Source organism: Narcine bancroftii, chromosome 13 (assembly GCF_036971445.1).
Source record: "Narcine bancroftii isolate sNarBan1 chromosome 13, sNarBan1.hap1, whole genome shotgun sequence".
Classification (NCBI taxonomy): domain Eukaryota; kingdom Metazoa; phylum Chordata; class Chondrichthyes; order Torpediniformes; family Narcinidae; genus Narcine; species Narcine bancroftii.
Window position 1 is genome coordinate 87,991,273 of NC_091481.1, and position 22,844 is coordinate 88,014,116.

The 22,844-nt window shown below is 47.2% G+C and overlaps 1 pseudogene; it reads right to left on the reverse strand.

The window, feature by feature from the left end:
* The window catches only part of LOC138748768 (homeobox protein Meis1-like), a 195,758-nt pseudogene that overhangs the window by 111,998 nt on the left and 60,916 nt on the right, over positions 1–22,844 (reverse strand).

Genomic DNA, 22,844 nt, shown 5'->3' on the forward strand with positions numbered 1-22,844 from the left:
TTATCGTCTGGAAAACCCTGATGGGGCAAGTTTCTTTGGCAAGACACTGAAGAGGCTGATCAGAAGGAACCAATTGTGGGTGTCCTGCAAACAACAAATCTCTCTCTGAAAACCGAAAAGAACCTTTGAGCAGTAACCATTTAGATTTCAAGCACAAAGTCTGGTAAAGATTCATAAATATTAAATTCTGTGCACAGCATAAGAATTACTTGATACTGGTGAACTTGGAGGAGTGAGATTGGACTGAGAATCAAAGAACTTTTCTGAACTTGTACACACATTATATACATGTATACTTGGAATTAGGAGGGGGTTTAAGTTAATAGTAATAAGTTAAAGTTAGATCCTGTTTTTATGTTTAAGGGAAATTAAGAGTAACTTTTGTTTAAGTGGCCATTTGTCTTGGTGAATTTCTATTGCTGCTGGGTTTTGAGGTCCTCTAGCCCCATACACACTGCCAATAAGTGGTAATTGTGCCTGGCCCACAGAAAATAGAATCTTAGGGTTGTATGTGATGTCATGTATGTACTCTGACAATAAATCTGAATCTAACACTTTAAAAATAATGTGCATGATATACTTTAACTGTTGTAAGGCAAAGAGTCACCATGAGCATTGCCCAGTGCCCCTTACAGCATGAGAAAGAGAAGCAAAAGAGAGTCCCTTCAGCCTCCAGCATTTCCCGCGGCCTCTGAAGCTGCACAGACTCCAGTTCTATCCATCGGCCGCCCGAGCACCAGATCCAAACCTCCCACAGCAGGTGGATTCAATCAAAAGCGGGTACACGATAAAGATTGCGACAATGTGAAACCAAGATGGGGCACATACCCTGTGCTAGTGTGTGAATGGATTTCCTATCATGTTAATTGTCCCCCAAGGTATCATTCACAATTACTCAAACTGGATTTAATCATAGTTGGTGTAGCAGTTAACACAACGTCTTTACAGCGCCAGTGACCGGGACCGGGGTTTGAATCCTACGCTGTCTGACAGGAGTTTGTACGTTCTGCCTATGTCTGTGTGCGTTTTCCCCATGGGCTCTGGTTTCCTTCCACCATTTGAAACGTACCGTGGGTGTAGGTTAATTGGGTATAAATTGGGTGGCACAGACTCGTGGGCCCAAATGGCCTATTACATTTTTTAAAAATTAAAAACGTAAATTTAAATGTAAAATCTGCCAATCAAATCTCCCCATCAGCCTTTCAAAAAGAGCCCCATGTCAGAGGTACCAATGGAAGCCAAACACATTGACAGACCCGCCAATCAAAATCAACCTATTGAAAGACTTGCCAATGAACACTGCCCTCCTGAAGAAAGCAATCATAGCCATTGCACGGGCAGCTCTCTCCACCACCCAACCTCCCCCCCCCACCCCCACCACAATCTTCCAGTCTGCAGGTATCAGTTCACAGGAATGGAAATGAAAAGTAATTGTTCTGAGATATCAACTTTGTTCCACTTTCCACGGATACTCAGAGGAATTTTCTGCTATAACTTCAAACTTCCTTCATCCGCACTTTATCCACATCAGCTCTGAGTGCATCCAAGGATTCAACCTCCACGTCTTTCAGGTAAGGAGTTCCAAAGACCAAAACTCATCAAGAGAAGGAATTCTTCCCCATCTCAGCCTTAAATTCATGCCCGCTTATTCTGAGTGGAGACCCGATTTATTTCTGGTCACAGACTCCACCCCTCCCCCCAGTGACAAAGTTGTGCTTTCATGCCACCAAAGAGGCATCATCTCAGAAATGCTCAGCAGAAACTCTTCCCTCATGTCATGAGCCAGGTGGAAAGCGACAGTAGGATTGTGAAGCTGAAAAAACGGAGCTGACGTGTCAAGAGGATGAAGGTGAGGTGAAATGCAGCAGAGGGGCTGGATAATTCCCATCAAAAACAAATGAGTTGGGGCCGAATTGTAAAGTTCTTCCTGCAATGTTCAGACTGAATTACTGATTAATACCCAGGCACATGTCCCAGATGATAGTGAGAAGTGCAAATGCAGTGTGAAGTCACGCTTCCACACACAGTGAGGCGACTCATATTCCCTCTCAACTTGAATGGTGGCCATTCATCCCAATGAGTCTCTGCTATCCCTCAGAACAATCCCATTACTCTCTTCAGTTTATATACAGGTACATCGGTTTCTGAGTGACTTCATGTTTATGTGTGGGTGTGTATATATGTATGTGTACGCATGGTGCGTGTGCGCATGTGTATGTGGTATAGATGTGTGTGTATGCATTTGTGTGTGGATGTGTTTCTGTGATAGTACAGACCTATCACCAATGTACATAGTGTATACAGTTACAGGATCTAGACTGTGCTTACAGCGATTGGCTGAGAGCTAAGCCACGCCTACTGTCTGGGCCTTAAAGGGTTGTGTCCCTAGCCAGGTCGGATCATTCCGGACTGGTCAGCCACCTGTGAAGAGCTCCTGCCTTTTGCTAATAAAAGTCTTTGGTTCTTTCGACGAGCTCTACAGTTTCAAGTTTAAATGTAAAGATCAACAGTGGATTGGTCCAAGCTCTGGAAACTGGAAGTAGGTTTGACTTGATCACACACCAGAAATCTCGATCCAGCATGGCAGATGGCCAGGAGTTAAACAAGAATGTCCACTGCCCCCAGGGTCGAGAGTAACACACAAACATGCTGGAGAATCTTAGCAGATCATGCAGGGTCAATAGGAAGTAAAGGGTAACCGACACTGGGTCTGGGACCTTCTTCGGGTGTAAGACTAAAAACAGACAGGCATCTGAATACAAAGGTGGAGGGAGGGGAGGAGAGGGGAAGGGGCAGGGGGAGGAGAACAGGCTACAGGTAAGAGGTCACACTTACCCTTCCCTCTCTCCTCCCCTGCCCCTTCCTCCCTCCTCTCCTCTCTTCCTCTACCCCTCCCTCCTCCTGCCCCCTCCTCCCCGCCCCCTCCTCCTCTCCTCCTTCTCCCACCTTTTTATTCAGACGACTGTGTTTTTATTCTTATACGTGATGAAGGACCCAGGCCTGAAGTATCGGCCGCCCTTTACTTCCCATGGATACTGCAGGACCAGCTGAGTTTCTCCAGCACATTTGCATGTGGCGGGTGGCCGGGAGCAATGGTTATAGATTGCTTTCTCAGGACCGATGTTTGCAGTTGTTTGCTGGATGAAATAATTAAACCAGCCCTGGCCTCCAAGTGTCTGGTGGTGGTTTTTGAGGAGAGACGAGAGCAGGGCTCTGCCAGTAGTGGGGCGGCAGGGCAGAGGAAGGCCAGGGGTTGGGGGGAGGGGCGGGAGTTAGACAACTCATATAGGGCGAGAGTTGCAGAGCAGCCACGGGACATGATGCTTTCCAGACTTGGGAAAACAAAGCAAGACAAGCAATGTTATAAATCACATCCTAAATACCACAGGGCCTTGGCTGCCTCATAACTCTTATCATGCCTCTCTTCCTATTGGAGCATTGAGAATGCCTGGGAGCAGCTCCAACCCAATGATGTCATCTGCCAGCAGGTCAAAGTTTAAAGCAGTTCGTAACCGTCCTCTGAACCCTGGAACGGGATTGCAGACTCGATCTGAGATGGGAGCTATGGATTCCATTGATGAATAGAGCATGTGAAGTCAGAGGGTTTTACATGTCCTTATTTCCTCCCCACAGGCAGTATTGGCTCCAGGAGTGTTGCCCACCGCCTTGGTGCCCACCTCGGTGGAGGGAGCCAACGTCTGTGGCAATCCCTAATCACATCCAAACCAACCGGCACCACCTTGGACTCAGGGCAGCACACAACCGTGCTGGAGAAACTCAGCAGGACGTGCGGTGCCCACAGGAAGCCAAAGGTGACTAGTGTTCGGGTGTGAGCCCTTCCTCAGGTGTACGAGAAAGCAGGCAGGCATCTGAATAAAAAGGTGGGGGGGGAAGAGGAGAGGTAGGGGGCAGGGGGAGGAGCATAGACCAACAGGTAAGAGGTCATAGGTGCATAGAGGTGGGAGAATAGGAGAGAAATAAGCTGAGGTGATGGGGGAAACTGTTGCTTTCTGAAGGAAGGGAAGGAGGTGGAAGGATAGAATTAAGTAAGAGACCAGGAGAGGAGGTTAACAGAAACCAGAGACGTCGATGTCAATGACATCTGGTTGGAGGGAGCCCAGACGGAATACAAAGCGTTATTCCTCCAGTTTGCGGGTGGCAGTGCATGAGGCCATGGACGGACATGTCGGTGTGGGATAGGTGTGGAATTGAAGTGGTTTGGCCACTGGGAGATTTGGGATCTGGGTCAGACTGGGAGCCCAATTAACACAGTGAATGCTGGGCTGGAAAACATTCAAAGATGATGAGTTGGTGTTCATCAATCGCAGGTGCCCTTGAGTTAGGAGGTGTCCAGGGGTATTTAAAGACATAAATAGATGTGGTTTGGCGTTTCCTAATTTTAGCTTTTATTATTAGGCAGTCAATATACGTTATTGGCTTCTCTTGTTACACTTTGATAATTTACTTGACTGCCCTTCATGGGTAGAAATGGAACTGAATTTTACTAGAAGTACTTCTATGTTGGCAATTTTAGGGTTTTTTTTAAATCATCTTCTTTATATAAATAACTGATAATCTGATAATTAGACATAGTTTGAGAATATGGACACAATTTAGAAGATGTTTTGGATTTCAGAGCTTTTCTCTTCCCAGCCCTATTATATCTAATCATCTTTTTCAACCTTCAGTGCAAAATACTGTCTTTACTGACTGGCACAGACTGGGTATTAAATGTTTTAAAGACCTTTTTATTCAAAACAATTTTGCTTCTTTTGAACAACTGGTGGTAAAATTTAACATCAAACACTCGGTTTTTTATATATTTACAAGTTAGACATTTTGCTCAGTCTCAGATCCCTGACTCTCTGCGAATCCTTGATTTACAACTTTCTCATAAAGGTTTATTATCTCTTATTTATAATAATTTGCTTGATTTAAGGATTCCTCATTATTTAAAATCAAGAATGATTGGGAACAGGATTTGAATCTTTCATTCTCAGATGAGGCTGGGACTCTATTTGGAATCTCATTAATACGACCCCCTTTTGTGCACGACCCTGTTTGATGCAATTTAAAGTGGCCTTTAGAGTACACATGTCCAGAGTTAAATCGCCTCATTTTTATTCAGATAGAAATCCTCTAGGAGACCAATGTAAAATTGGTGAGGCTTCTTTGGTTCACATGTTCTGGACTTGCCCGAGTTTAGAAAAAATTTTGGAAAGGTATCTCTCAAACATTATCGGTGATTCTCAGGTTCAAATGAGAACCTCGCCCTCTAATTGCTCCATTCGGATCATTTCAAGATGACGTTTCACTGACTCCAACTCAAAACCGAATTTGATCTTTTACTTCATTGAAAGCCGGATGCACGAAGGGAAAGACGATTCTCCACCTACACACACAACAATTCAGTGATGTCATGTCTTAAGTTTTAAAAAAATTAGATAATCCATTAAAGATTCAAATATTAATATCTAAAAGCCATGGGGCCCATTTATGGATGATTATCAGGACCTGTTCTGAGGCGTTGGTGCTGTGCTGTCCATCTCTAGGGGGTTTTCACCTGATTCCTACCTGTCAACTTTTAACCTTGCTCAGTGGGAGAGGGTCTGAATTATAAGATTTTTTTCTTATCTTTTGAATATATAACTGTATCTATCTGTACTGTTCAGTTTTGCATAATTACAAGCATCAATAAAAATATTTTAAAAACAAAAGAATAGATGTTGTGGGGGTGGGGGTGGGGGTGGGGGATGCATCTCCATGCCCACCAGAGATCCAGAGGCAACTCCACTGGGACAAAGATGGGGTTGTCACACAGGAGCAGCACGAGTTGAAACCAAAAACCTTCAGACTCAAGGCCAGCTTCTTTCCTGCTGTTATCTGACTTTTGAACAAGCCTCTCATGTGTGTAACAGGATGCCTTTCACTGGTTAACTGTAATACAGTACCCTGAACTTTTGTTGTTTTGTAATATCAGGTTCCTGCTCTTGCACTGCCTGCTGTGCTGTGGAGAGATAGACTTTTCTGGATAGCACGCTAAATGAAGTTTTATCTCTGCATCTCACAGATGTGCTGAAGGAACTTAGCAAGTCATGCAGCATCCACACAAAGTCAAGGGGAACCGACGTTTCAGGCCCCAGCCTGGCCGCACACAGTCTGGGACCCCTGACATCTATGACTTACACCCTGATCCCCGTTGCTGGCGCTGAAACAGGGTTGCACTTCTCGCTAGGCCAACTGAACGATGAATAAAGTCCTAATCTGCTTAACATTTCCCTTACTTAGTTCCTGGTCCGGGCAACATCCTAGTAAATTTTCTCTGCACTCTTTCTATCTTATTGTTACCTTTCTTGTTAGGTGACCAAAACTTGTATACACAATACTCTGATAGATGAAGGCCAATATGTCAAAAGGTCTCTTTACAACCCTATGCCACTTCCAGGGAATTCTGCATTAATGTAACTCTGTACATGTGACCGTAAACAATTCAATCCAATGTCCTTTCCAGTCAAGTTGGAACAGGTTAGAAGGGCAGAAATGCCATGCAACCATGATAACTAAGTATAGTTTTGACACAGGAGGCCATTCCACCCATCAACTTCTTGCTGGTTTCTAGCAGAGCAACGCATCAGTTCCATGGCCCACTCCTCTCACACAGCACTGCCTTATGCCTGTCCAGTTCCCCTTTGAAAGCACCATCTGTTTCTGGGTTTACCTCCCCAACAGTTCCATGATGCAACCACACCCTGAATGAACAAGTGAACCCTGTGCATTTTCCAGAGATTTCGCTGTTGCTTCAAACCTATGGCCAACATTTCAATATCATCCAGGTGCTATTTAAAACACAGCGTTCAACCACTGCTGCCTTCCACAACACTGGATAATGTTTTTACACAAATGTGTACACACACAAACTCTCAGGTACGTAACAAATACACACTCACAGATATATACATACACACCTCACATATGCAAACATACACATTCATACACAATATATACAGTTGTGTATGTGTATATTCACACACATGATAGACATTCATACATGATACACATTTGTGCATTCATACACACACACACACACACACACACACACACACACACACACACACACACACACACACACACACACACATTCCACCTTCCCTTCAACTATTTTTTCAACAGTTGCTGTTATTTTAATTTCCGCCCATTCCCAACCAGCGAGAGCTTCCTTTACAAGGATCCTACACTTTCTCCAGATCCCTCAGCTTCTCAGAGGATTCTGAGCAAAACCCCTCTTCTCTTCAGTGTCATTCTGCAGAACCTATGGAAGTTTGCCCAGCCAGGCATGGATGGGAGCAGGAGATTACTGATGGATTTTGCAGGGCAATGGATAACCTCTGAGTGAAGCAGAATGAGACTCCCCCCCTCAGAACCCTCAGATAGTTCTCCCTTAAATCTACTCCACATAAAATATTCCTTCCAAAACACCCACCCCTCAAACCTCAGTATCAATGAAAGGTTATGAGAGGTGTAGACAGGGAAGACAGCCAGCACCTTTTTCCCCAGAGTGAAAATAGCAAACACTAGAGGACAAGGGGTTAAGGTGAGGGGAGGAGAGTTCAGGGGAGACATCAGGGGTAAGTTATTTTGTACACAGAATGGTGGGGGCCTGGAAAACATTGCTGGGGGTGTTGGTGGAGGCTGGTACAATAGGGACATTCAAAAGGCTCTCAGATAGGCAAATGGATGTAAGAAAAGTGGAAGGTTGTGGGTGTGAGGGAGGGAAGGGTTAGATTGTTGTGGAGTAGGTTTCCATGGGTCAGCACGACATTGTGGACTGAAGGGCCCGTCCTGTGCTGGAATGTTTTATGTTCTCTGAAAGCTTATCACGAAAATTGTAAGAGGTTTGGTTTGAATAACTTGTACTTTGTTTTTTTGCTTCAAGAATCCCTCTCAGAAATATATTTAATTCAACATAAATTAAAACTTCATCAGGATGGAAGCCCTCCCAACGAGCGCCAAATTACCCTGCACTTAAACACCACCAAGTCTCATCTTTGGATATCAATTTGAATTCAGGATAACGGTTTGACGAGCAAGGGGAGATTCCCCCATCTCCTGGTGGAATCTACGAGTGCAAAGCCGGTTTAATAATCCGATTTGAGATTAATGGTGCTGAAAATTTTCCCTTTTTTTTTGAGCGGAAACGATTCCATGGAGAGAAATAGCTGAGGTGCAGCTACATAAAACCCAGGCACCCGTTGCAAATAGCATCACTTAGTCACTCCCTCAGACCCAGTGAAACTCTGTGCAGACTTGGCCAAATTAAAAGTGATTAAAACTGGCTGCTCGGTGAAATAACTTGTCCATCTGCATCCTAACTGGAAATATTACTGGATTCACAATGTGTAACATTCACTTGACGTTGATGATGTACAAAAATCACTGATTATATATATTTACATTGTACTGATTTAACGCTTACACAACACACTTAGAATTAAATGGTATAAATACTGTTAAATGCACAGTATGGGTTTAGAAATTTACATTGCACACCCCAGCTGCATCCATGGAATATTGGCACCTCTCTACGATTTAAATATTATTTCATGTGCATTTATATATTTATTGAGTTAGAATTCCAAGGATCATATACTTTGACATTATCGGAGCTCCTATTCTCTCCATCGACCTGGATCCATCTCTAATCATATTGATTGATGGTGTGCGGCCAGGTCTTGCTAATAGTGTAAATATTTATTGTATATAGCATTTACAACCAGTGAAAACCCCACAGGCTTCCTTATCCCATTCTTCTGAAATGTTCAGGTGGAGAAAGAGAGAAAAGTAGGGACAAAAGTAGGGGGCAAAAAATGTCAGAGGGAGAGGGAGGGGGAGGGGGAGAGGGAGGGAGAGGGGGAGGGAGAGGGGGAGGGAGAGGGGGAGGGAGAGGGGGAGGGGGAGGGGGAGGGGGAGGGGGAGGGGGAGGGGGAGGGGGAGGGAGAGGGGGAGGGAGAGGGGGAGGGAGAGGGGGAGGGAGAGGGAGAGGGGGAGGGAGAGGGGAGGGAGAGGGGGAGGGAGAGGGGGAGGGAGAGGGGGGAGGGAGAGGGGGAGGGAGAGGGGGAGGGAGAGGGGGAGGGAGAGGGGGAGGGAGAGGGGGAGGGAGAGGGGGAGGGAGAGGGGGAGGGAGAGGGGGAGGGAGAGGGGGAGGGAGAGGGGGAGGGAGAGGGGGAGGGAGAGGGGGAGGGGGAGGGGGAGGGGGGAGGGGGAGGGGGAGGGAGAGGGGGGAGGGAGAGGGGGAGGGAGAGGGGGAGGGAGAGGGAGAGGGGGAGGGGGGAGGGGGAGGGGGAGGGGGAGGGGGAGGGGGAGGGGGAGAGAGAGGGAGAGGGAGAGAATGAAAAAAGAGAATGAAAGGATAGAATGAGAAAGAGAATGAAAGGATAGAATGAGAAAGAGAATGAAAGGATAGAATGAGAAAGAGAATGAAAGGATAGAATGAGAAAGAGAATGAAAGGATAGAATGAGAAAGAGAATGAAAGGATAGAATGAGAAAGAGAATGAAAGGATAGAATGAGAAGAGAATGAAAGGATAGAATGAGAAAGAGAAAAAAATTGAGAAAGAGGTAAAACGCAAGATGAGGAGAATGAGTTGCGGACATGAGAGGTGGGAGAAAAGGTGGGAACCCTGGGGGAGAAGAGATGGAACCATGGAGTCAAGGAAAGAGAACTGGAGAGTGTTTCAGGGACTCAAAACCCAAAGCTCAAGATTCAATGCGCGCCTCTGGGGGTGCAGGAATTAAATGATCACATTAGCGTGGGATTAGAGCAGCAATCGCCTCAGTAAAAACACTTGTCCTTTGTCTCCAAAATCAACCATGTCACTTTTACAATTTCAATAGAGCCGCCGCGTACGCTTCCCCTCTCTCTCTCTCTCTCACACACACACACACGCCCCCCCCCCTCCCACACACATACCCTTCACCCGTCACACACCTCCTCTGAAGCGCATGCACCCCCCTCACGCACGCTCGCACACCCCCCCTCATGCGCGCACGCACCTCTTGCACACACCCCTCACACACCACCTCTCACGTGCATGTGCACCCCCCACACGCCCCCCCCCCCACGCGCGCGCGCACACCTCCTCACCCTCACACATGTCCTCACAGACACCTCCTCTCACAGACTCTTATACACACGGACACACATAAACATGCAAATAGACACACTTACACTTTACACAGAGGACCCCCCCCCCCCCCATATGCACCCACCCGAACCTGTGCATGCCCTGCCCTCAATGCTAGCTCCTGTTGCACACTCCTGTGAGGTGGCCTTACCTTTTCCAACTCCAGTAGGTGAAACCTCAGTACCTGGATGGCCTGGATCATCTGCGGGGAGAAGGAAAGGTCAGATAAGGTGGGTCCATGACTAAAGGGCCGCCCCATCATAACGGATGCAGAGCACAGATGCTTCAGTTGGAAATCGCATGAACCAAGTGACTTATTTGGGAGGCAAATCCTCCCGCAAACGTCGCGTTGTTGATGGAACAATTTAATTCGGCTGCATTGGATCCTTTTATGGGAGTGCTGAGGAGCTAAAACCCCCGTCCCCCCTCTTGTGTTGTCCCTCGTATCGCTAGACAGAACCCAAAACTCCAATTACCAAATTGTCCAGCTCGGGGTTGGAAGAGAATAGAGGTTTTTCTGTTCGGATCTAGGAAAGAAAAGAATTGGAGAATAGTTTAATATCAACAGGTTGGAAATAATTTATATTCGTTTATATTCAACCCTGGAATCTGTCCCAGGAAGGGGAGGGGGTGGGGGGGTGGGGAGCAATTTCTGCTCATAGACACAGGATCACACACTAAAACACCCACCCCATGGAAAACAACTTACTCTCAATCACTCACACTCGGTCACATCCACCCACACCGTCGCATGTGTGTGCGTCCACCCAGCCATTCACAGGCACAGTTTTGCGCTAAGGACAGCGTGGATTTCGTGCACATTCCACCTCACAAGGGACAGAATGACACAAAACCCACCCTCCTGCAACAATCCCCGTCGCTGGAGACGATCACCCCCGTTACACGTTTACGTTCCATCCCTCGAGGTTACAAATGAACTAAACACGTCGAGCCAGCAGGTTCCCAGAGCAATAAACCCGGAATGACACGGATGGACCCACGCTGGATCGTCACCTACCGTTTGTCCCCGGGTTAAAGCCTAATCCAACTGGTCCGAGACACACACTTTCCCAATCCGGGACCCCCTCCTTCTCCCAGATAGTCTCCTCCCTGCCGTTTGGACGGGGCTCCCGGTAACACCTCGACCCACGGGGGGGGACAGCCTTTCTCAGCGCCGTGTTCGCCTCGGGAACCCCGAGAGACGACCCGTACGGCCGATCCTTTCGTGAAGATGAAATTAAATCCATTTCAATCTGATTTCTATTTTAAATGGATGCTTTTATTAGCATTGATTGTTATTAAATTAATCTCTGATTGAGAAATATTCAAGTGGCGCTTCAATTCATCAGTTGGATTTCACACCCATCTTGATCATCTTTGGCCGTCTCCGAGTCATTATCCGGCCGATTATCATAATGTTCGACCGGATTTCTTTAAATTCCTTGTATCCTGTCCACAGATCTAAAATAGCGAACTGATTTAAACCGATTTATGGCTGATTTTATGTCTGAAATTAGTGACCTGAAAATATTGAATAAGTTCCACTCATCGTTAATGTCGATCTAGCGACAAAACAATCTCTCTTCTCTCTCTCTCTCACAGCCCTTCACACAAACACACCCCAACCCCCCACACATAACCCATACACAGCCCTTCAAACACACCCCACATACACACACAAACACACCCCACGCCCCCACACATAACCCATACACAGCCCTTCAAACACACCCCACATACACACACAAACACACCCCACCCCCCCACACACAGCCCTTCAAACACACCCCACATACACACACAAACACACCCCACCCCCCCCACACATAACCCATACACAGCCCTTCACGCAAACACACCCCACATACACACACAAACACACCCCACCCCCGCACACATAACCCATACACAGCCCTTCAAACACACCCCACATACACACACAAACACACCCCAACCCCCCCACACATAACCCATACACAGCTCTTCACACAAACACACCCCACATACACACACATAACCCACTCACACACACCCCACACCTCCTACTCCCCCCCCCCCCCACACACACCCCAGTTCACAACTGTTACCCTACTTTTTATATATTCTCAGTCGCTCCACTTTCTTTCAATCCAAATGCCTTTAATCTGACTAATGTTCTTCCTCGCTGGGACCGACCTGTTTAGCGAACACCGCGATGTCCTCGTTGAAGGAGTCCGAAGAGCAAACGTCCCCACCGGCGACGCCGCAGTCCCGAGGCGTGCACGTCGCCAACTCGCACTTCTCGAAGACCAGGGCAAGAAGTGGGAATAAGGGGTGCCTGTGTGAGGGTGGGAGCGAGGAAAATCACGGTGCAGGGAATGGGAGAGAAATGGAGCGGGATTATGTCAGGCAGATCACCGTCGAAAATGTTATCTTCAACAGAGGCGCCAAGCCGAGCTCCCCGGAACCTTTCCCAAAGCCGCCGCTGAGTCTTGGACTCTGGGAAATGCCGGCGGCCGCATGGAGCGGGTTGACTGCACACACTTTAGCTAATATATTTAACAGTCCAAATCATTAAAATTACAGGCAGATGAAGTGCTAACTATCCCAACGTGGTTAATCGGTCTTAGATTAAAAATTTATGTAGATTTCCCACTTGATTCTAATGTCCTTCACCTCAATGCAGAGGAGAAGAAACTTCAATATTATTTATTAAACTAGCGGGTCAACCTTCGGTTTGAGCCGACATCCCTGAGCTGGAACAGAACATTACACGGCGAGGCTCTCCGCCAGATTCTCGGCGAGATGCCTGGGTCCGTCAGTGGCTTCGCACCTCACAGAGAACTGCGGTTTTTATACGAATTGGACAGCCTTGTTGCTACAAATGATTTGGTGATAGCTCTGGATGGGTCTGTTCGCAGTCAGTGAAGCTCATTTGTTCTCCATCCCACGGATGGAGGAGGGATTTACACCGAACTCACGCACATCCAGTTCGGGACAGATTTCCCCTTCTGCTGGAAGGACCAGAACCTTGTTCCTCGTCACCACTTTAAAAAATAAGGCTTTTTTGAAAAATAAGTCTTCCGATGCTATTTTTACCCCGTCACTCAACCCAAAGCTCAGCCGGCCGGGAGGTGAAGGGAACGGAGCCGGGCGTTCGGTCGAATGCTCTGCCATTCCCCAACATTTCAAGCTTGTCCGCGCACACTTGGGGATGGGCCTGAACGGACGGGAACGGGGGTGAGAAAAGGGAACTCAGCGGCGCAAAATAAAAGGGAACTTTCAGCTCCCGATAAAACGGCATCGCAGAAACCTGCACTCGGTGTCCAATCCACCCGCCAACGACGGCGGGTTAAACTGGGGGCAGGAGACACAACTTCAGCGCCTCAAATGAAGGGCCTTCCTGGAAATTGCCTAATTTACACAGAAATCAAATGTTTTAGAGGGAACACAACCCGGAAATATTGTGTTTAAGATGCAAAAACGTGGAGGGACACACACTGACTCGGTTTGCAATTCCAATGAATTTCGAGGTAAACAAAAAAATTAATTTGTTTCCAGATACCCGGCGGCTCAAACTTCAACCGAACAGAATAGGGGTGGGGGGGGGGGGGGGGGTGAGAGAGAGAATGTAGGAATGTGTGCGTAGGAGCTAAGTTTGACTGTGTGTGTGTGACCGTGTAAATAAGTGTGTGTGTGAGTGTGAACACCTCAAGACATTCCTCTGCTCCTTCCCTTTACGGAACGGCTCCGGCCTGACCCCCTTTGCTCCCATCTCGCAGCTGTTGAGTCTGGATTCTGCAGCGTCGGAGAATTGGACACACTGCACTGAAGTTTAAACGGCCCGGGCTCCCACCCCACAACTGGCGACTGAAAACTTCCACAAACTCACTGCTGTGTTTGAACAACCCGTCCCCTGACTGAATATTGAATATTTGGCCCGATTCTGATGTGGTGGGGGCGGGCGAATTTATTAACGTCGCTAGTGACTTAAAAGAAATAACCGCAGTATCAAAGTGACCTCGGGTTTAATTTTCCGGGGCCGCTGAAGCAGTTATTTCTGGTTTTGTTCAACTCGCAGAGCTAACATTTTAAAGACATTCTGTGAGCGAGTGGCGAAGGCAGCGAGTCGGGGACTGGGCAATCTGGGTTCGCTCGGTAAAAATACCCCCCCCCCCCCCCCCGCCCGGAGTCACCCCAACGGCCACTGAATCTCACCTCGTAAAAACCAACAAACTGGGTGAATTCTAACGTCAAAGTAGAATTGAAATAAATTTAGCTGCCCCTTTCTAACGAAGAGGGAGGGGAGATCATGAGTGTTGCACGGTTTGCCAAGATGCTCAGCGTGAGAGGGGGGTTGACTGTTATACCGACATACATTGACCAATGTTTGGTGAGGTTCTGGGGTCTCGTTAGGGGATCAGTAGAGCTCACAAATCTGTCTTTCCACCCAACGCCAACCCATACCCACCCTTCTCCAAAACAACCCCCCCTCTCCACCTCCTACGCCTCCCCACACGTACTTTTTGGAGTTGGGACTGTTTGGATGGACCTTGTCCCTTACGCGAGGGAGCTCTCTTGAGAAAAGGGACACAGGACGCGGCGGCACCACGGGTTTCCAGACACCTTTCATTCAATACCTCCCTCCTCTCACACAACCTCCGGATAACACCCCCCCCCCAGATCTGGTTTGATTTTTGTTCTCATTCCAAGTTGGGGACTTTCTGGGTTTTCCTAACACTGTTCACCCCCCCCCCAACCTCCCGGGGGGCTCTTGTCTCATTCCACAGCGCTCTCCTCGACAACTTGCTCCACTCTCTCTCCACCGCTTCGCCCTCGACCTAATTTCCCAGTCTCCAACCTGTCCTCTCTCCTTGATGCGGGACTCAAGCCCGAAGCGTCGGTTCTGTACCTTAATCTATGCTACATTAAGGGCTGAGTTTCTTCAGCTTCGTGATTTTACTTTATTTAAAATCTCTGCTTCTTTCTTAATCAACCCCGAATCTCCTCTTTTTTTTAAAAGGTAAAAAGAAAATCTCAACCAGCTCATGGGTTTCTTACCCGTATATTGAATCCTTTTCCCTCTTGAGCGTGTCGTTGATACTATTGCCGAGGCTGGTGGGCAGCGTTGCCCTGTGAGCGGACCCTGCCGGCGGGTAATGTTGCGTATGGATGCCGGGGCCATGGCTCAAATGATGGGCAAGATTGCGGGAGGCGTGCGTGTCTCCATAACCGGGCATGGAAACGCCATCCATCCCATAGTGGGACAGTTCATCGTACTGCAAGCGAAGGAGAAGATTGTTAAAGAACAAGGCACGACGGATTGGAGATTCTCCAGAGCACACGAGGCTGGAAGTCCCTTTCAGAGCCTGTCCACCCGCCGAAAGTCCAACAAGACATATAAATGTTACAAGGTACACATTCCATTGCTACAAACACACACTTCAAAAGATCAGACCCCACACTCTCAGAAACACACAACTCACCACCAAAGCCGCAGACATAAAATTGACACTCATTTTCCTCACAACCCGTTCTCGGGCATCCCCGGGACTTGGCCAACGCTGAGCTCACACCGCCCCACCAAACCCGGGGCCGCTTCAGAGCCCACGCCTCAGCCACACACCCCTTCCCAACAACAACACCCCCCCTCCTCTGCAAAATCACCATTTCGCGTTCAGAGTGATCCAAAAAATAACACAGTTCAACCTTGGCAAAACTAGCAAACAATCCACCTAAACACGTTTAATTCACCATGGACATCGCCACAGACGTGGAAACTACCATGAAGTCGCTGTTGTCGAATCGAAAGCCCAGGCACTCCCGGATCAGCCTTCCAGGAGATACGAACAGTTATTGGTGGGATATTTATAAAATATCGACAATATAACTATATAACTAAATATATTTTTAAAAATAGCTTGTGAATTTATTTCCCAAAATAGCAACAAAACAGGGATTTTAATGAAGTCTAATCGTACTTTCTCAAATGAGCAGAGTCTCGTTTTGTGGATCCCGTGCAATCTCAAAAATAAAATCCCTTTCTAAAATATGCATCACGCTAAAGGTTTTAAAAGAAAGAAAAGATTTTAAAGAACCCGGGCAAACTGCGAGGCACAAAACAAACGCACGCTAAGTCCAACGGAGAAACAAGGCAGACAATTAGACAAACACTGACCGTCTTAACATTTCTCCACAAGGAAGAAAAGCTGCGCCTCGGGGTCTTTTCTTTTTTAGAAAAAGAAAGAATTCATAACAAGCGCCCAGAAACACAATGGCAATGGGCCTTCTTCCCGCTTCCTCCCGCCGGCGAGCGGGACTGTGCGAGCGACCGGTGATCAGATCGGCCGGGAGAGCCGGCTGTGGCCCCCATACCTACCCTTTGTGCCATGAACTAGCTCGCCTTGGAATTTTCACCCTTTATTGTAACCCACAGCCGCTGTATGTTGCAGGATGCAATCTTCGATGCTGATTACAAGACTATTTCCCGGGAATTGCAGGATGTTTATATAAATATATATAGATAGATCTATATGTATCTATCTATATATTTAGTGGAGCTTTTTTTCCTTTGAATAAAACATAGGCAAGAGGGGAGATCCCAAATAGGCCACCACGGTTCGAGGCGGAGGACGGGGCCGTCAGGAAAAGCATGGAGATGTGAATGTTCCTGAATCCCGGAGCTTCTGCGCGACCGGCCTGTCCATCACAAGCGCTGCTGTCACTTTCCAGATGAATAATGATCTAACCCCTGAGAGGGAGGGTGAGAGAGAGGGGGGAGAGAGAGAGGGAGTGAGCGAAAGAGAGAGAGAGAGGTGGATAGAGGATGGATGGGGGAGAAGCGACAGAGAAGACCCCTTCTCCACCTTTTCATCAGGTCAGCGAGGGAGCGGAAAGGCTTTCACCGACAGATGGTCTTTCGCTTTCTCTCTCTCTCTCTCACACACACACACACTCCCTGCGTGTCTACCAGAATCAGTAGCTTTCCATCCAAGCGATTCAGCGAGTGAGTCCCAGGCGCGTTCTTAGTCTCCCTTCCACCAGACTGCTAACAATCGGAGCTCCACAATAGCCAGCGGCCCTCCCCCAGCGCCGCTTGGCTGAACGGCTAGGATGCTTTCGGAAGTCGGAGCGTGGAGACGGGGTTCGGGAGAAGGGGGCAGCCGAGCTTCGGGCTGCTTCGCCCCGCTCCGTTGACTGGATGTTCCTTAAACGTTTTCCCCCACCCCAAGCCCCCCTATCTCTCAGACATTCAACACATGCACTCACTCTCACACACACACACACAGATACAAACACTCCTCTATCTGCTTCCCCCGTCTCCCTCGCTCCTTTCTTTCTCCCTCTCTCCCTCCCTCCCTCTCTCCTTGCCTCCTTCTCTCCTTGCCCCTCTCTCTTTCTCTCGATGAAGATTGCAGCTTGAAGCAATGAGGACCCCCGGAAATGCACGCGTCGGTAACTCCCTGGTCTCACACTCGCAGCCCCAGATACCAAGGGAGCAGGGATCTTTGAATGGCTGTTTCTGTCGGGCGGAATAATCTGCCTGCATTTCCCAAACACCACCGCACGTTAACCCTTACGGCAAGGCAGCGCCGCTTCCCTATGCGCCAGGGCACTTACTTTGGCCAGAGGCTCTCCCAGCCGAGTCTCGCGTTGTGGCTGCTTTAGGGCGTTCAGCAAGTTGCAGGAGTGGAGTCGCCCACCTCTCCAGATTGCCGAGGGGGTTGGTGCTAACTTCTGAAATGGGGAAGGAGGTGGAGTGGAGAAAGAGAAACCTCTGGAAGGAAAACATGCAAGTAAAACACGAAGCGGGAGAAACTCAGCAGGTCAAGCGTGTCCCTTATGTTTCGGTGGAGCCCTTCATCAAGGTTTGCCCATTGTTTCCACCTGGTCTTGCCCCACCAAACCTATCTCATTAGATCTTAGACAAAGTCACCTGGGAATACAGATGAAAGGATCATTGCTGGTAGACAAGGCCGGATGGAGAGCTTTGGGCATGCTGGCCTTCATAAATCAAAGTACTCTGGTGACATTGGTGAGGCCAGATTTGGAGTATTGTGAGCACTTGATGAGGGGCTCAAGCCTGAAATGTCGATGATGCATCTTTACTTTTGCTATCTGGGGGACACTACCTGCTGAATTTCTCCAGCTTCAATGTTTTTACAAAAATAAACCTCTCTGCTTGTATCATCTTGTTCATGCACAGCTCCCTTCCTAGTGACACTTGGCAGACTTATCTCAGGAGAGACCTGAAGACCAAAACTGCAAAGTTGTTTGTGTTTCAATTGCAGCTACAATTAGATAGATCCAGCAAGAGCAAAGTGCATTTAGATGGCACCTTCTTCTTTCTGTTTATGGCCAGAGCAATGTTTAAAAATTCAGATAGAGAGGAAACTTCTTTGAAGCATACCTCCAGTGGTGAGATCCATTGTTTACTTGCAAGAGACAGGGCAGATGAGGGTGTTGGTGGAGGTAAAATGGGCAGAAGGTTGTTCCTAGAAGAAGCAAAGGGCCTGGAGACCTTTCTGCTGGGGAACGAGGTGTACAGAGACAGGACATCTGTGGTGAAGATGAGACAGTGGGGGACAGGGATCGGAAGTTGTCAAAGTAGTCGAGGGCATAGGAGGTGATCATCAGATTCCTAACAGGATCAGAATTTATTGTCATGAAATTGAGTGCGGCAGCGTCACAGGGCAAATGTTCATATTATAACCATCTTACAACATTACTATAAAAAATAATAGTTCACAAAAAGTGAGGCAGTGTCTGTGGTTCATGATTATTCAGGAATCTGATGGCAACAGGGAAGAAGCTGTCCTTGTGCCACTCAGTGTTCATCTTAAGGCTCCTGTACCTTTTCCCTGATGGTAGCAGAGCGAAGAGGGCACGGCCTGGGTGGTGGCCCTTTGAGGATAGAGGCTGCTTTTTTAAGACACCACCTCGTGTAGATGTTCTCGATGGAGTGAAGTCTAGTTCCTGTGATGTCTAAAGTTTATTCTTGTCCTGAGAGTTGGCACCTCCGTACTAGACAGTGATGTAACCAGCCAGAATGCTCTCCACAGTTCACCTGCAGAATTTTACAAGAGTCTTCGGTGACATACCAAACCTCCTCAGACACCCCACAAAGTATAGCCGCTGACAAACCTTCTTCATGATTGCATCAATGTGGAGGCTCCAGGACAGTTCTTGACTCTCTCCACTTCTGAGCCCTCGATGAGGACTTCGTCCTGAAGTCCAGAATCATCTCCTTGGTTTTGCTATCGTTGAGCTCAAGGTTGTTGTCGTTACACCATTCAACGAGCTGATCGATCTCCCTCCTTTACGCTTCCTCCTTGCTGTTGAGATTCTGCCGACAACTGTGGTGTCATTGGCAAATTTGTAGATGGCGTTGGAATTGTGCCTGGCCACACAGTCATGAGCATAATGAGTAGAGCAGTGGGCTAAGCATGCATCCTTGGGGTGTGACTGTGTTGATCATCAGTGAGGAGGAGACGTGGTTTCAAATTCATACTGACTGTGGTCTTTAGATGAGAAAGTCAAGGATCCAGTTGTAGAGGAGGATGCAGAGGACCAGAGTTTGTAGCTTGTTCACCAGCGCTGAGGGAATAATGGTGTTAAAGGCCAAGCTGTAGTTGATGAAGAGCAGCCGTATGTATGAGTTGCTGTTTTCAAGGTGATCTAATGAACCAAAGACATTGCCTTTCTTCGATTTTTCATGCACTATATTTATTTATATTTTGTAAGCATTTATATGAATGTTTTCACTGTGATTCTGCCGCAAAACACCAAATTTCATGACTTGTTCATGACAATAAATTCTGCTTCTGATTCTGAGGTGTCCTAGTTGTAGGTGGGAAAGGACTAGAGAAGAGGAGAGGGGTTATGGTCAGGATGGTCTTAGAATCGTAGATCAATACAGAACAGAAATAACCCCTTCAGCCCATTCCTCCAGTTCTCGACTTACCCAGTATCAGTGGAAACATCCTGCTCGCATTTCCTCTCTCTATACCCCTCATAATTTTGTACATCTCTATCAAATCTCCCATATTCTCCAATGCTCCAGGGAATAAGGTCCATACCTGCTTAACCTCTCCCTGTAACTCAGCCCCTTAAGTCCTGATAACCCCCTTGTCAATCCTCTCTGGACTTTTTTCATTCTTATTGATATCCTTCCTGTAGTTAGGTGGCCACACAATATTCCAAATTTGGCCTCATCAACTTTACCAATAACATCCCAACTCTTATGCTCAATGCTTTGCCATTGAAATATCTGGTAGGCTTTGATGAGATCCACCCTCATCCTTCTAAACTCCAGTTAGTATAGGCCCAGAACCATCATCCCAGAGATCTCCTATTGGCCAAAAGCTCTCATTATGACCCTATCTGTCTGTAATGCCATTTTTCAGGGAATTCTGAGATGTTGTTCTATGGTCTAAGACAAGTCAAGTTTATTGTCATCTGATTGCACAAGTACAACCCAATGAAGCAACATTCTCCGCTCCTCGGTGCAAAATATGCAGATAAATAGTACATCTGCCGAACAAGGATTCATCCATACAAGTAAATAAATAAATGTAGTTTCATGAATATGAGAGTCTCGGAGGGTGAGTGTGAGCAGTTCCATTGGTCGTTCACCATTCTCACTGCCCGTGGGAAGAAGCTGTTCCTCAGCCTGGTGGTGCTGGCTCTGATCCTCCTGGATCTATTCCCCGATGGGAGCAGCTAAAAGATGCTGTGTGCAGTGAGGGGGGGGGGGGGGGGGTGGGGGGAGGGGTGTGGAGGGGGGAAGAGGTCCTCAATGATTTTGTGTGCCCTTCTCGGACAATGATGATTCTGGTAAATCATGTCAGTAGGGCAAGGGAGACTCCAGTGATCCCCTCTGCCACTCTGTGAATTGGCCTCTGATCCATTTCTCTGCAGTACCCACACTGTGATGCAGCCTGCCAGGGTGCACTTGACAGAAAGTGGCCTTGCCCCCTCAGTTTTCTCAGGAAGTGCAGTCGCTGCTGCACCTTCCTGACAAGTGAGGAGATGTTGAGGGTCCATGATAGGTCACTAGTTAAGTGAATTCCAAGGAACTTGGTGTCTCCACTCTCTCCATTGCAGTTCTTGATGTGTGGTGGAGGGTGGTCGTTCCTGGTCCTCCTGAAGGACGTGATCACCTTGTCCACATTGAGACTGGTTGCTACTCTTGCACCATATTGAGATTTTCCAACTCTTCTCTGTCGTATGACTTGTGTGTATTTGTATATGATGTCACGTATGTACTCTGACAGTGTGAACTTTGAACTCTTTGGAACTATTCTACCGGCTGACGTTGTACTGCAGGACTGAGGGAGTGCAGATTGTCAGAAGTGTCTTCCTGGAGGAGATGTTAATCTATCAGCGGGATGTAAAAATAGCTCTTAAACAGGAAGGTTTTCTCTTTATTCCAGGCTACATTTATCAATTTTCGATTACTGAATTAATTAAAGATGTTAATTTACCAGGAGAATCATTAGGAGAACAAAAATGATATGATATGGCCTCTGGGAGAGGGTTAATAGGAGGTCACAAGAACTTTAATGTAATAAGGTGTGGGTGACGGTAAGCAGATAACCTTGAGGGGGAGAAGATGGAGAAAGATGGCAATGAAAGGGGTCTGATCTATGAGATTATTGTCATAGACTTAAGTACAATGCACTTACTTGCTGTAGCCACACAGTTACTTGAAAAAGAGAGGGAGAGAGATGGAAAGGGAGGGGATTGAGGGAGAGATGAGAGTGATAGTATTAAGGGAGGCGGAAAGAGTGTGATGGCAGAGAAAGGGACGTGGACAGCAATAATCAGTGCTCAGAGCTACAGGTAATATAAGGCATTGCAAAATCTTAGAGCAGTGGTTCTCAACCTTTCCACTCACATGCCACCATAAGTAATCCCTATGCCATTGTTGCTCTGTGATTGGTAAGGGATTGCTTAAGGTGGTGTGTGGGTGGAAAGAAAAAGTTTGAAGACCACTGTTTTAATCGTCCCTCATGGACTCGTTATGTGCACGGTTTCAGAACTCCAAAGGAAATGGGCCAATGACAATTTTTCTCAAGCCAAGTATTTCAGCAACAATTGGGTCCAGAGCAGTGATTCTCAACCTTCCCTTCCCACCCACATCCCACCTTAAGCAACCCCTTACTAATCACAGAGCACCGATGGTCTAGGGGTTACTTAAAGTGGGACGTGAGTGGAAAGAAAAAGGTTGGGAACCCCTGGATTAGAGGGTGTGAGGCTATCATGACCAAATATGTCCTGCTGCATTATTAACACAGATTATGGCAATTGGAAGGAAAAGGAAGCTGATTGAACAAAGTTATTTCTGTGATATAAATTCTGTAATAAAAGTTGGGCCAACATGTAGGCTACCAGTGGAAATAGAAAAGGATTCAAGCTGGGCATTGTTGGAATTGTGCATTGGGTGTAAAGATACAAGGTTGTACCAATGCTGAGAATCAGATATCAGATTCAGATTTATTGTCAGAGAACGGACATGACACCACATACAACCCTAAGATTCCTTTTCCTGCAGGACAGGCAGAATTGCCACTTATTGGTAGTGAACTCAAGAAAACATAAGTATATAAGAGAGAAATGCAAGCAAAGAAATAAATATAAACAAACTGGCTGTGCTATATGTGCTATTCAAGGATGTTGGGGC